Genomic DNA, 12,094 nt, shown 5'->3' with positions numbered 1-12,094 from the left:
GTGGGCTGCAGACAGAGAGGAAGAGGCAGAGCTGGGGATGTGGTAGGGGACCACTGTGAACACCTATCAATCAGTGACTGCATGGGTGGAACCCGGAAGAAGACAAATCCTTCACCCAGGAAGAGCGTATGAAGAAAAGGGCACTAGATTCTCCCAGTCCTGGGGCTGAATAAGGATGGAGGCAAAGAAAGGTGGGATTCTAGTCCCACTGTCTTAAATGCATGACTTCCAGCGGGGCTGAATGTTCCAGGCAGAGAACACTTTGGGAATGTGGGAGCAGTTTTAGTGAACGCAGGGGGCAGCCACAACGCTCTTCAGTGTGAGTGCTCGTCTAAGGAGGCCGAGGGTGCTGGGGCATGATCCAAGACTGGGTCTCAACTCCTTCAACCTCTAAATGTAAAAGAGCAGCCTATGCATGATTATCTAACGGCAGAAGTCAACTCAGTTTTTTTTTTTTTAGCTTTATTTTTTATTTTATGATGCAATTCCATAGGCTCTGGGATTTCCCTCACCCCTTCCCAAATTCCTCTATGTTGTTACAATAGTATAGTCCTTTAAAAGCAATACTAAGTTCATCATTCTGCTAAGACTATCCTGACATTGCAGGTACAGACAAGGGCAGACAGTCCAGCATTCTATTGTAGAGATATATACTCCATTGTATCTTCACATCTGGATATGATAGCCTCTATTAAACAGTTACTATACATTCCCTTAAATGAAAAGTCCTAAAGCAAAATCAATAACAGGAATAAAGTTTAAAAAAATTTATAGCACTATGTAGTTAAATTTTCAGGTAAACATAAACAGCTCCTCCCAGATTTAAACCAACGGTGACTCTCCAAGAATGCAGTTCTTAAACTCTGCCACTCTCTCATCTTTGTCCCTGATTTCGGCTCATTGCTTTATGCCCTTTCCCTGGCTTGAATTCTCTTCAATCTTTCTTCACTTTAGTTCTTTGATTTAACTTTCTTATTCTACAATACGACACCCTGCAAGCCAAAGGCTGCTGTGGAGCCAATCTAATGAAACTCAACAGCAAACCTTGCAAGAAGCAAACCGTGGTTATAGAAATTGCTGTAACACCAGACCAAGTCTATAGTGGTTGGTTTAGTGGGTACCCAGGTAGCTGCTAAGACATACTTTATTTTCAAGACTTCTATAAGCACAAAGCCAATCTTGTTTCTACTTAAAGGAAACTCAAGGAGCTTATCTTTTAAACACAAAACAAAATCAGAAACCCCTTTTTACTTATTTGTTTGAGAGAAGGGAAGAGAGAGAGAGAGAGAGAGAGAGAGAGAGAGAGAGAGAGAGAGAGGAGAGACATGCAAAGGGAGAATAATTGGGAAAAACATCCTGCAGGTCTTGTTTTGGAACATTCAGGTTTGAACTTGTACCCTTTATAGCTGCGAGAAATTTAACTTCCGTGGAGTCATGCATAGAAGTCATAGAAAACAAGTGGAGTCACAGAGGAAAATCTTAAAGGGATTAAAAGAAAAAACCTGGTTATTAAAAATTATATCTCCTGGGCCTGGCACAGTAGCCTAGAGGCTAAGTCCTTGTCTAGCGTGAGCCAGGATCCCGTGTGAGCACTGGTTCATGTCCCAGATGCGACCAACTTCCTGCTTGTGGTCTGGGAAAGCAGTAAAGGACAGCATGGGGCCTTGGAATCCTGCACCCAAATGGGAGACCCAGGGGAGGTTCCTGGTTCCTGGCTTCAGATCAGCTCAGCTCTGGCCATTATGGCCACTTGGGGAGTGAGCCAGCAGACAGAGGATCTTTCTCTCTCTCTTTCTCTTTGTGAATCTTCCTTTCCAATAAAAATAGATAAATCTTTTTAAAAAAGAAGTTTCTTCCTAAAATAGCTTTCAAGAATGAGGGTGAAGACAGAATTTGTATTTGCAGGTTGATTTCATTGCCAACAGTGAAAGAAATGATAATGAAAGTTTTTCAGATAGGAAGATGATAGGAAAGTTTCTCAGAGAGGAGGACTTCCACCAAAGACTAAAGAATAGCTGAAATCTTAACATGTGGTTGAATGTTCTCACCAAAACTCATGAAATTAATCTCACTGTGAGGCACAAAGAGGGTAGAGACTTAATTCCATTGTGGTATGTGGAGGTAGGATCTTTGCCTCCACAATGGACGTCAAAGGAGGCTGTAAGGACTGGACCCTAACCCAGTGCATCTGTAGTTTTATAACAAAAGGAGAGACCTGAGCCTGTGTTCATCCTCTCCAGGTGATGATGTTCTGCAATCATGCACCTCTGAGAAGACACGTCCACCTAGAAAGAAGGCCCTTACCAAATGCAAGCTTTCAAACTTGGATTTCCAGAACCATGAGATAAATACACCTTTGTTCTTTGTGAATGACGCAGTGTGTGCTATGCAGTTATAGCAACAGGAAATGGCCTAAAGCAATAGGAGAAATATCTTTTCTGATTTTTAAAATGTTGATGCCAAAAATCATAGCTTTGTACTGTGGATTTCGTAATACTTAATAGCAAAATGTATTTCAACAAAGCACAAGAATTGTGAGAGGTGACATAGGATGTGTAACATCTAGGTACCAATCTCATGATCATGTAAAAATCACCTCCATGTACTGTCATAGTATTGTCACACTGTGAGTTACAAGCTGAAATAAGTAGAGGATGTGTATTGTAAACCCTAGAGCAACAGCAATTACAATAAATGCAGTAGTAGCTCAAATAAAGAAACCCATGCTATAAGACTGGCAATAATACAGAATACTAAAAAAACAAAAATCTAATTCAAGGTAAGGGAGGAAAAGAGGTTAAAAAATAAAACGTAAGTGGAACAAATAGAAAAGCAATAGTAATGTTTTATTTAAATCTAACCATATTGATAATTACACCAAATTTAAGTTAAAAGGTATCAGCCGTCACATTGGATGAAAGGCAAGATCTAGCATTTTGCTGGACAAAGTTACCCAACCTATATTTATATGCAACCTGGCCACTGGTAGAGCTCCAGTTGCCACTGGGTTGTCTGTTCACTACAACACCTCTCTGCTGTCTCCGCTGCTCCCCTGTGTCCATGAGTCTCCAGGTGTCCCTCTGCCATCAGCCTGTCCTCTCCGGTTTCCCAGGATTGTGCCTCTCCGCTTATTCTCAGCTCATCCTTCACTGTCTTGTTTAAACCGTCCTCATCCTATTCGGCCATCTTGAAAAGCGTCTGGCCTGTGCAAGTGCAGAAGACCTCTACATTTGTAGTCAAATCCAAGAAAAATCTCTTCTTGGCACTGCCAGGCTGCAGTCTCTGCCACCTTGCATCCAGAATCAGTCTCTCCGGAGCTCTCAGGAGGCACTGAAGCAACTCCTTTCTCTCCTGGAGGCTTTGCCTCTCCCCGCTGCTCCCCAGCCTGCCAGCCCACACCCCTCGCCAAGCCCCAACTCTCAGCTTCCTGACCTTGTGAATGCAACTCCTGTTCTCTACCAGGCAGATTCTGGAACAAAGATTATTTCCAAAAATGAAGAAGAAGAAAAATTGAAAATGATAAAGAAAACTGTTCAATTCTAATTCTAAAAAGAACACAATTTTAAATGTATCTGCATCTTGCAAGAAAGATTAAAAGCATGCGAAACAAAAGCTAACAGAATTGAAAGGAAAAATAGTTGACCAATTAGAACACTCCACTCCAAAACAGTGGAAAATTTCCAAGTTCACCTGGCGCATTCATTAGAATGAACTTTTCTGGGCCACAAAATAAGCATTAAAAACTGAAAGAGAATAGAAAATACAAAAACTAAATTCTCTGATCATGATAGAATGAAACTAAAAATCAGCCACAGAAAAATACAAAAGGACTTCAAAAAGGTCAGGTAAAATGAATATTGCAAGAAACATTTACTCATATAAATAAAAATAAACTTATCTTTAATTCTATTTTTATCAACTTTTTGAAGTACTCTGAGTTCTGAGAAGTTCTAAATATCCTAGCATTAAATCCACTGTAAATAATCCATGCATAAAAACACAAATCATAAGGAAAATTAGAAATGTTTTGAAATGGGGGCTGGGGCCCAGCATGGTAGCCTAGCAGCTAAAGTCCTCACACTGCACGCACTGGGATCCCATATGGGCACCAGTTCTAATCCTGGCAGCCTCGCTTCCCATCCAGCTTTATGTTTGTGGACTTTGCCTGTTATGCCACAGTACCAGCCCATTTCCTTTTTTTTTTTTTTAAAGATTTATTTATTATTATTGGAAAGTCACATATACCGAGACAAGAAGAGATAGAGAGTAAGATCTTCCGTCCATTGATTCACTCCCCAAGCGGCTGCAACAGCCGGGCTGTGCTGATCTGAAGCCGGGAGCCCAGAGCCTCTTCTGGGTCTACCATGCGGGTGCAGGGTCCCAAGGCTTTGGGCCATCCTTGACTGCATTCCCAGGCCACAAACACAGCATCTCAATGGGCTTTTTGGGAAGCAATGCAGAATTTCACACTCATTCTTATAGATTCCATACTCAATTTTATATTCTAACACTAGGCCTTGTCAAAATCACTTTAGATAACTCTTCTGGCATCCCTCCTAACTTCATATCTCAGGCAGCTCTCAATGTTCTCAGCCAAGGCACTCATGAAAGAACTGGGCAAAGGATAGAACACTTAGAATTGCCTTCTCTCAGACTGGGTGATGTCAAGTAACAATACCAAAACTGCTGCATGTGTTGTAATGTAGAAAGATCTCTATAAACCAGTCAAGCAACTTCCCATCCTCCTAATGTATCTTTATTACTTAAGCTAGTCTTTCAAGATCTTCTTGTTAGAAGTCAGCTGCTTCTGAAAAGGAAAATGTCTTAAGCCTGGCATCAAAGTTATTGATTAACTTCCAAACACTACCAAGTGCTAGGGTAAAGAAAATGAAAGAATGAGCAATAAGCCAATGTCTAAAAATGGCATTTGTGAACTGGCATTCAAGGAAGAAAAGGAAAACTTTGCCTAATCTTCCAGTTGACGAATGTCCAAATTGGGGTTAAGACAGAGGCAAAAGACGAATTGTCTAAATGGAACTATTGAACGTGCAGGAGCCTTGGATGGTGGTGAGTTTGTCTTCCATGGGAGGAGGGAGACATAGAATAAGCTTCTCAACTGTAGCAGACTATATACTTCCTAGAGAATCATTCCTGTGGAAAAATCTGAGGGGCCTAAACACTGTTACAATAAACAAAAGACAGCACAAAAACGTTTCTAATTTCTTTTGTTACAATAAAAAGTGATAAATTTACTATCTTGACCATTTTTTTAAGTGTGCAGTTCAGTAGTATTAAACATATTCACCTAATTGGGAATTGTCTCCAGGATAGTTTCATTTTGCAAAACTGAAACTCAGTACCCATTAAACAACTTTCACTTTCCTCCTGCCCCAGACAGTCATGTATATTCTCTCTCTCTCTACACATACAGATTGGACCAAGTAAATTTATCCGTTTTTTGTAAACATTTATTTATTTGTACTAGAAAGTCGGAATCGCAGATTTTCAAGTCTGTGAACAGTATGTGCAACTTCCAGCCAGAGCTCCTCAGAAGGGTTTTGGGAACAGTGCATATTCAGAGCGGTCAGGACACCATGTACAATGGGATAGCAGAAAATGAGCCTGGAATGTTTAAGCCACTGAGAACAACCCCAAATTATCAAACCAAGGAATTTGGACCTTATTCTACGTGTAACCAAAAGTTACCAAATGATCTGCGAAGACAAGTATCATGTTCCCAGCTTGCTACTGAAATGATAACAGTTCTATATTCAGAATGCCCTGGTGTTACCTACAAAATAGTGAAGGCCCCTTTATAGAAATACATTTTAATTACATTTTTATCTGAGAAAATTCAAAAAAATTTCAAGAGGCAGAATGAGGGTGAAAGAGATAGAATGTGTGTGTGCAAGCAGCCTTGTGTTTACTAGAAGCTCCAGATGGTAGATAAATGAGAGAAAAAAAGCCTGGAGACTAGTATCAGGAAGAAAGAAATTAAAGGAAAAATCAAGCTGAATTTTGAAAAAATTAATTAAGGCTGTGGAGCACTTCTGCCTTAGGGAAAAAAAAACTGTCTCCAAGTTTATTTGTAATGAGATCTTCATATTTCTTGAGCTATTTATCTGGCTTCTCTACGGGTTAATGGTGATGCATATTAAATGTCTTTTTGATTGAATTTCATAGACCATTATGTGTGTTGTATTTATTTAAATTGAAATTTATTCTTTATAAATACTAAAGGAAAATGATATAATCTGAAAGCTACAGGAGAGGAAAAGAAATTAGAAGTGTTTGCTATATGCCTTAAAAGGCTAACTCGTAGCTTATATATTATATTTTTATGGTTTATCCATTCATAATTTTTTTATTGATTTTTAAATTTGTATAAAAGGCAGGGGTAGAGCTAGGGGAAGGAACAAGAGAGATTGAAAGAGAGAATTTTCCTTCTGGTTCATTCCCCAAATGCCTGCAGCAGATGCGTAGGTCAGGGTGGGGCTGAAGCTGGGAGCCAGGGACCAGGAAATCAATCAGAGTTCCCATGTGAACAGCAGAAAAACAACTAGCTGAGTATCACTTGCTGCCTCCCAGGGTGTGCATTAGCAGGAAGCTGGACTCAGAAGCAGTGCAGGGACTCTAAACCAAGATGTTCCAATACATGTGTGCATCCCAAGCAGTGCCTTAACCACATCACCCAACACTTCTCCCTGCCTCTTGCTTAGCTTGATCATCACAGTCACCCTACTAGATAGCCATGATGGCATCCATGTCACAGGTCTTTCATGGTACCAGAGCTGGAGTTATGGTGATTAGATTCTTTCTAAGCAGAAGAACCGGGAACTGAATCCCCATCAGCTAGACCTCAGAATCCCTGTTCTTTCCCCAAAACACTGAGACCTCTCTGGCTCTGCCCTTTTAGGGTGAGAGCTTGGGCAAGTTGTACAGTCACTGTAAGATAAACCATGCTTTGAATTCCCCAAGAAGGTGCTTTGGAATGAAGCACACAAGTCATTTGGACTTAATCCCATGGGAAGACAACACAGCAGGTGAGCATCCCTTAGCAGTGGGGACTGTTTTTGGATCTCCTGAATCTGTGCGGAGCAGAGTCTTTTGGGGCTGCTTGAAACACCCTGGCCTCAGTGAGATGCAAAGAGCTGTGGAGCCACTCTGAACCCTTAATGTCATTGAATCTTTGGACATCTAACCATTGGCCACAATGAATGGTCAAGACCATGAGGCCCCTGAGCTATCTGAGATTCATGAGCACTGCAATGTCTGGGAGCTCCAAATCCTACATTCTGTGAGTCACTGGACTTTCTTGTTTCCCAATTATAGGCACACAGCCTTGCTCATCATCAACTCTGAAATAGTTTTCCAGACACTGAGAATTAAATGTGAAGGGTGGTTTTTAATCATCTTCCAATTGAAACTACAGTAACATGACATTCCAAGAGGTCCTTGGCGGGTTGATCAACTTAATAAATCTTCCTGTTTATCAGAATTTCGGGCTGGAAGACCCTTTGGAAACTGTTTACTCTATATCCTTTCTCATTGCTAGTTGAGGACATCCATGCGGAGAGGGGTCAAGGGACTCTTCTGAGGTTATGCAGTGATACAGGCAACTTTTCAATTCAAGTCCCTAAATGTGATAGTTATCTCAGATTCCAAAGCTGATGTTTCAAAGGATTAAGAAGCTATTTTTAGACCAGGAGGAGATACATGAGGGGTAGCAGGTCAGCAAGGCAGAAGCTGCTTGGTCCCTGATCACTGTGGAGCCCTCCGTTGGACTCAGACACCCTATTGTGTTAGACAGAGCCCATCAGACACAGCCCAGGCAGCTCACTCTTCCACTGCTTTGGGGTATCTTGTATGTTGCAATCACCATGTTAGGTGTTGGGAGACAATGGTGAGTAAATACAGTTATGCCTGTATCATAAAGCAGAAGGCCAGAGGGGAAGATAGGCACAAAACCCTGTGAGTTGCTAAAGGTAAGGACATAGTACCAGGAGGACATACAAGGAGTCGTCAAAAGATTTATGGAAAGTGTATATTGTGGAAAGCAATGCATGGAGTTCAGATTTTTTCTTCCACTAAAATAGCCTTATCTTTTAATTCCATTCTTAGCATTGTTGAAAAAGGTATGTTTTGGATTTGCATTCAAATGTTGGTTCTAAAAACGAGTAGCCGTGTACTCTTGTGCACATTCTGATGTGATATTGTGAAAGTTTCTGAGCTCCCATCATCTACAATGTAGAAAGAGCTTCTCAGGGAAGTTTTGCTATATCTAGTGTTGATAGGGAGAGATGGAAGTTAGCTGCTGAGGGCTAAGCCAAAGCTCTCACCTCAAGACGGTTGTGCAACCTGAGGAAGACAGGAAAGCAGATCCTACAAGAATCCCACATTGTCTTAATTTTCCGTTGCTGTCATACCTTAGCAGCTTTAGAGAATAGAGTACCAATTTGTTAGCTCACTCATCTAAGGGTCACATTTGTTCGGGGCTCTACTGGGTTCCTCCTCAGGGCCTCCTGACATTGAAATCAAGATGTTGGTTAGGCTGGCCTTGTAGTTGGAGCTTGCAGGCAAGAATCCACCTCAAGTTCTTTCAGAAGCAACATCCAGTTTCTCCTGGTTGTAAGTCTGAAGTTCCTATGTTCCTGCTGGCTGCAGCTGGGGTCTTCTCTCTGCTCCTGGAGGATCATTCTTATCTTCTTTCTCATGAGATTCCTCTGTCTTTAAGCCAGCAAGCACCCATTCAATCCCACTCAAGTCCCTCCGACTGTCCCTGCTGGTTTAATGGACTTTAGTTAAATTTAGATCAACTCCACTTGGATTGACTCTATGGCTCTACGGCTTCAGGTTCAGCAAGAATCCCTTTACAATAGTAGCTAGTGTTGGATTGAAGAACCCCATTCCCATGGTCATGGGAGTCTTCTGCCAATCATACACGCTTATTGGAAAGGTCAGGAGACAAAGGTAACGGCATCCTCAGAGCTGCCAGAGAACATGTTTCTTGCAGATCCTTTCCCCACTGTGTATGGAGGGGGACTAGTACAAGATAGCAGACGATCTGGGATCTGGAATCCTTTTAGATGGAGTTCTGCCTCACAAATTGGCTGCTCTGGAGAAAAGCCAAGAATGGTCACTTGAAAATCTTGTGATGTGTCAAACCAAAAATGGAGTTTCAGAAAAAGCTTCAAGGAAGCATATGTAAGAGAGTGCATGGGGTGGATTTTGCTTCTTAAAACTTTTTTTTCCTCAGCCCTTTCAAACAACTTTGTTATGGGAAGGTAATTTTTCAACTTGGGATCTGCAGTAAGGACTCTGCAAAACACCAGAATGACACTGCAAGAGCCCAAGGGAAGTTCACTGATTCCATGGCTACATAGACTTGTCCTTGTTCAAGAATGTGAAAACAAGTGCAGAAAATCAAACTGAGACCATGAGAAGAGATGAAAGCGCAAAACCAGGCTTCTGAAGCCTTTCCGTCAAGTTGCAAGCAGACAACTTGAGATGCAGTTTTACAAAAGACAAATAACTTTTCCATAGCCTATAACTGTTTCAACAAAATTTAAAAAGCTGTGAGTCAAATCATATGCAAACAGAGAGGAAAACAGTTTAATAAATAATGAACTAAGGTAAATATCAAAGAAATTCAAGATTCAAATAATATTGGGACATGTTTAAGGAAAAATTTATATGAAAATGAAGACATGCACTAAAATTAGTTAAAGGCAAGTCTACATCAAAAAGTTGATAAGAAATGAAATTATAAGATATATTCATTTTTCTACAAAATTTTTGAAACATATGAATATATAGAATCTTCAGGAATTTATTTTGGAAGACACAGTATGAAAAACCTATGCATGAATTTCAAAAATTATTTGCATCAAAGTAAGCTTATCTGTTAATTCAGAAGTATTGTGTTTGTCTGCACTTAATGAGTTAATACTATCAGCCAGATGTAATTCAAGCTTGGAAAATGCATCACAACTCAGAGGGGGAAAGAGAAAAGGAAAAACTTGTGTGAATAATGAAGAAATAGATTGTACAATGTATTAATAAACATTCTTTTGGCATAGATGATAGAAATGTATCTCAAATGAATTAAAGCATCAAAGCAAATTTATGGGTTATTATGTTTTGAGAATTTGCCAATAGGTCTGGAACTTCTTTTTACCGAGATAAGAATGAAAGTTAATTACTATGCAAATTCTGTGTAGGCAGAATGCATTTGTTTCTGGAAATCAGGAGGATTCATACAGCAAGGGACTGGTAATTTTGACCTGGCATTGCACCTGCAAGCCAGCTGGCAGCTTGTGGGAGGGAGTGATGTCCACCAGGTGGTGCTCTTGTTACTTTTATTCTGAGTGCTCAAGCAATCGGTCTGCAAGACTGAGAAAAGAGAGATTTACATAAAGAAGGCTCTGCTACCCCAAAGCTATTACAATTGGTAATTAGGAATAGGGTTGCTATGGTGATCATGAGGTCTTGGGATGTTTATGACTTTGTAAGAACCCAATGCCAATAAACTATCAAATTGCTTCCCTGGGTGCTAACGACCGGTTTAGTCAGGCTGTGAGAATACTCTTAAGATGGTTCTAACTGCAATGGTGGTGCCTCTCTCTTTGTTCTCTGATTTATTACCCATCACCAGGGTGTTCAGGTGGCAGAATGTATATCTTCTAATATGCTTGTCTTACTCCACATCACATTTTTGCTCTCTTCTGTAGGTTTCATTTTCCTATCACCAGCATTTCTCCATGTGGTTTTCATTGATGATACAAGATTCCATTGATCTGACTAGCCCAGGAATGTTCTTGGAGATTCACAATGCACAGTGGCCATTAAAATCTGTGAAAAGTCCTGTTCATATGACCATTGATCCAGTTTTAATGGAACACTCATTAACTCTGAGGAAATCTATCCTCATTCTGTTTCTGAAATGTTAATGAATATACCATTGAAATGGATTTGATTGTGATTTAATGTCTATGTTGGTCTCCTCTACAAGCTGGTAATTTCTGTGGCACTTACCTAGTAAAGACTTAGCGCATAATGGAGGTTTAATACATGTTAATTATTATTTATGGGTTCTGAAGAATATTTTTGAATTTAATTATCTATTGATGTATGCAATTATTCTATGAAAATAATCTTTAACCCTAAAACTGAGTAGGCAAATGAGTCAAGATTCCAGACATGATCATCAGGATCAGTAATAAGTTGTTTGTAATTCAAAATATTACTAACATTAAATAATTACTACTGTCAGGGTGGGCGTTAGTTACAGTGGTCAAGACACCACTTGGGATAGCTGCGCCTCATGTTGGAGTGCCTGAATTTGAGTACCAGCCCTGCTTCCAAGCCCAGCTTCCTGCATATGTGTTCCCTGGAAGGTGTAGGTGCTGACTGAAGCACTTGGGTCTGTGATACCTATGTGGGAGACTCAGATTTTGAGTTCTGTAGTTCCTGGCTTTGTTCTTGCACAGTTCCTATTGTTGATGTTTTGGGCACAGCAACGTCATTATTTTCTCTGTGTGCGACAGAGTTGTTTTTCCTTTGCTGTGGGAATGACAAGAGATTCTTCTTTTTAAGATTGCTTCATCGAAGACATGATGCATCCGTAGCTCCTGGCACATTTTGGGAAGAATTATGGGCACTAACGGAATGCCAGTTTTCTGGTCTATCCCTTTTTTGTTCTTTATTTTCTAACATTTCCTCTTCCTTTCTTGTAATAATTCCCCCTTCCCTATTTCTATTGTTCTTTTTTCCTGTTTTATTTTTCCTTCTTACACTACATGAACCTGTTGGATGTCCCTATAAAGGATGGCTGTCTTGTTCATCTTTCCAGCCTTGCAGAGGAAGAGAAGGGGGAACAGAAGGGACAGTTTCAGACATTTTTAGAATAAGAAAGACATGTCTGTTAAAGTGGCTCTACTAAGTAGCATTAGGAGGAGCTCAAGGTTTTCTCCAAGTCCCCCACTCCTCTCATCCTAGCAGCTGTGAGCCTGCATCAGGCGCATAGCGATGCATTTGGGAATCTTGCTTTTGTGGGCAAGTTAGAAGCCAACCTCCTACTTGAGGTTGTGTCATT

The sequence above is a fragment of the Ochotona princeps genome, chromosome 11 (genome assembly GCF_030435755.1).
Source record: "Ochotona princeps isolate mOchPri1 chromosome 11, mOchPri1.hap1, whole genome shotgun sequence".
Classification (NCBI taxonomy): Eukaryota; Metazoa; Chordata; class Mammalia; order Lagomorpha; family Ochotonidae; genus Ochotona; species Ochotona princeps.
This window is presented reverse-complemented; position numbering follows the sequence as displayed.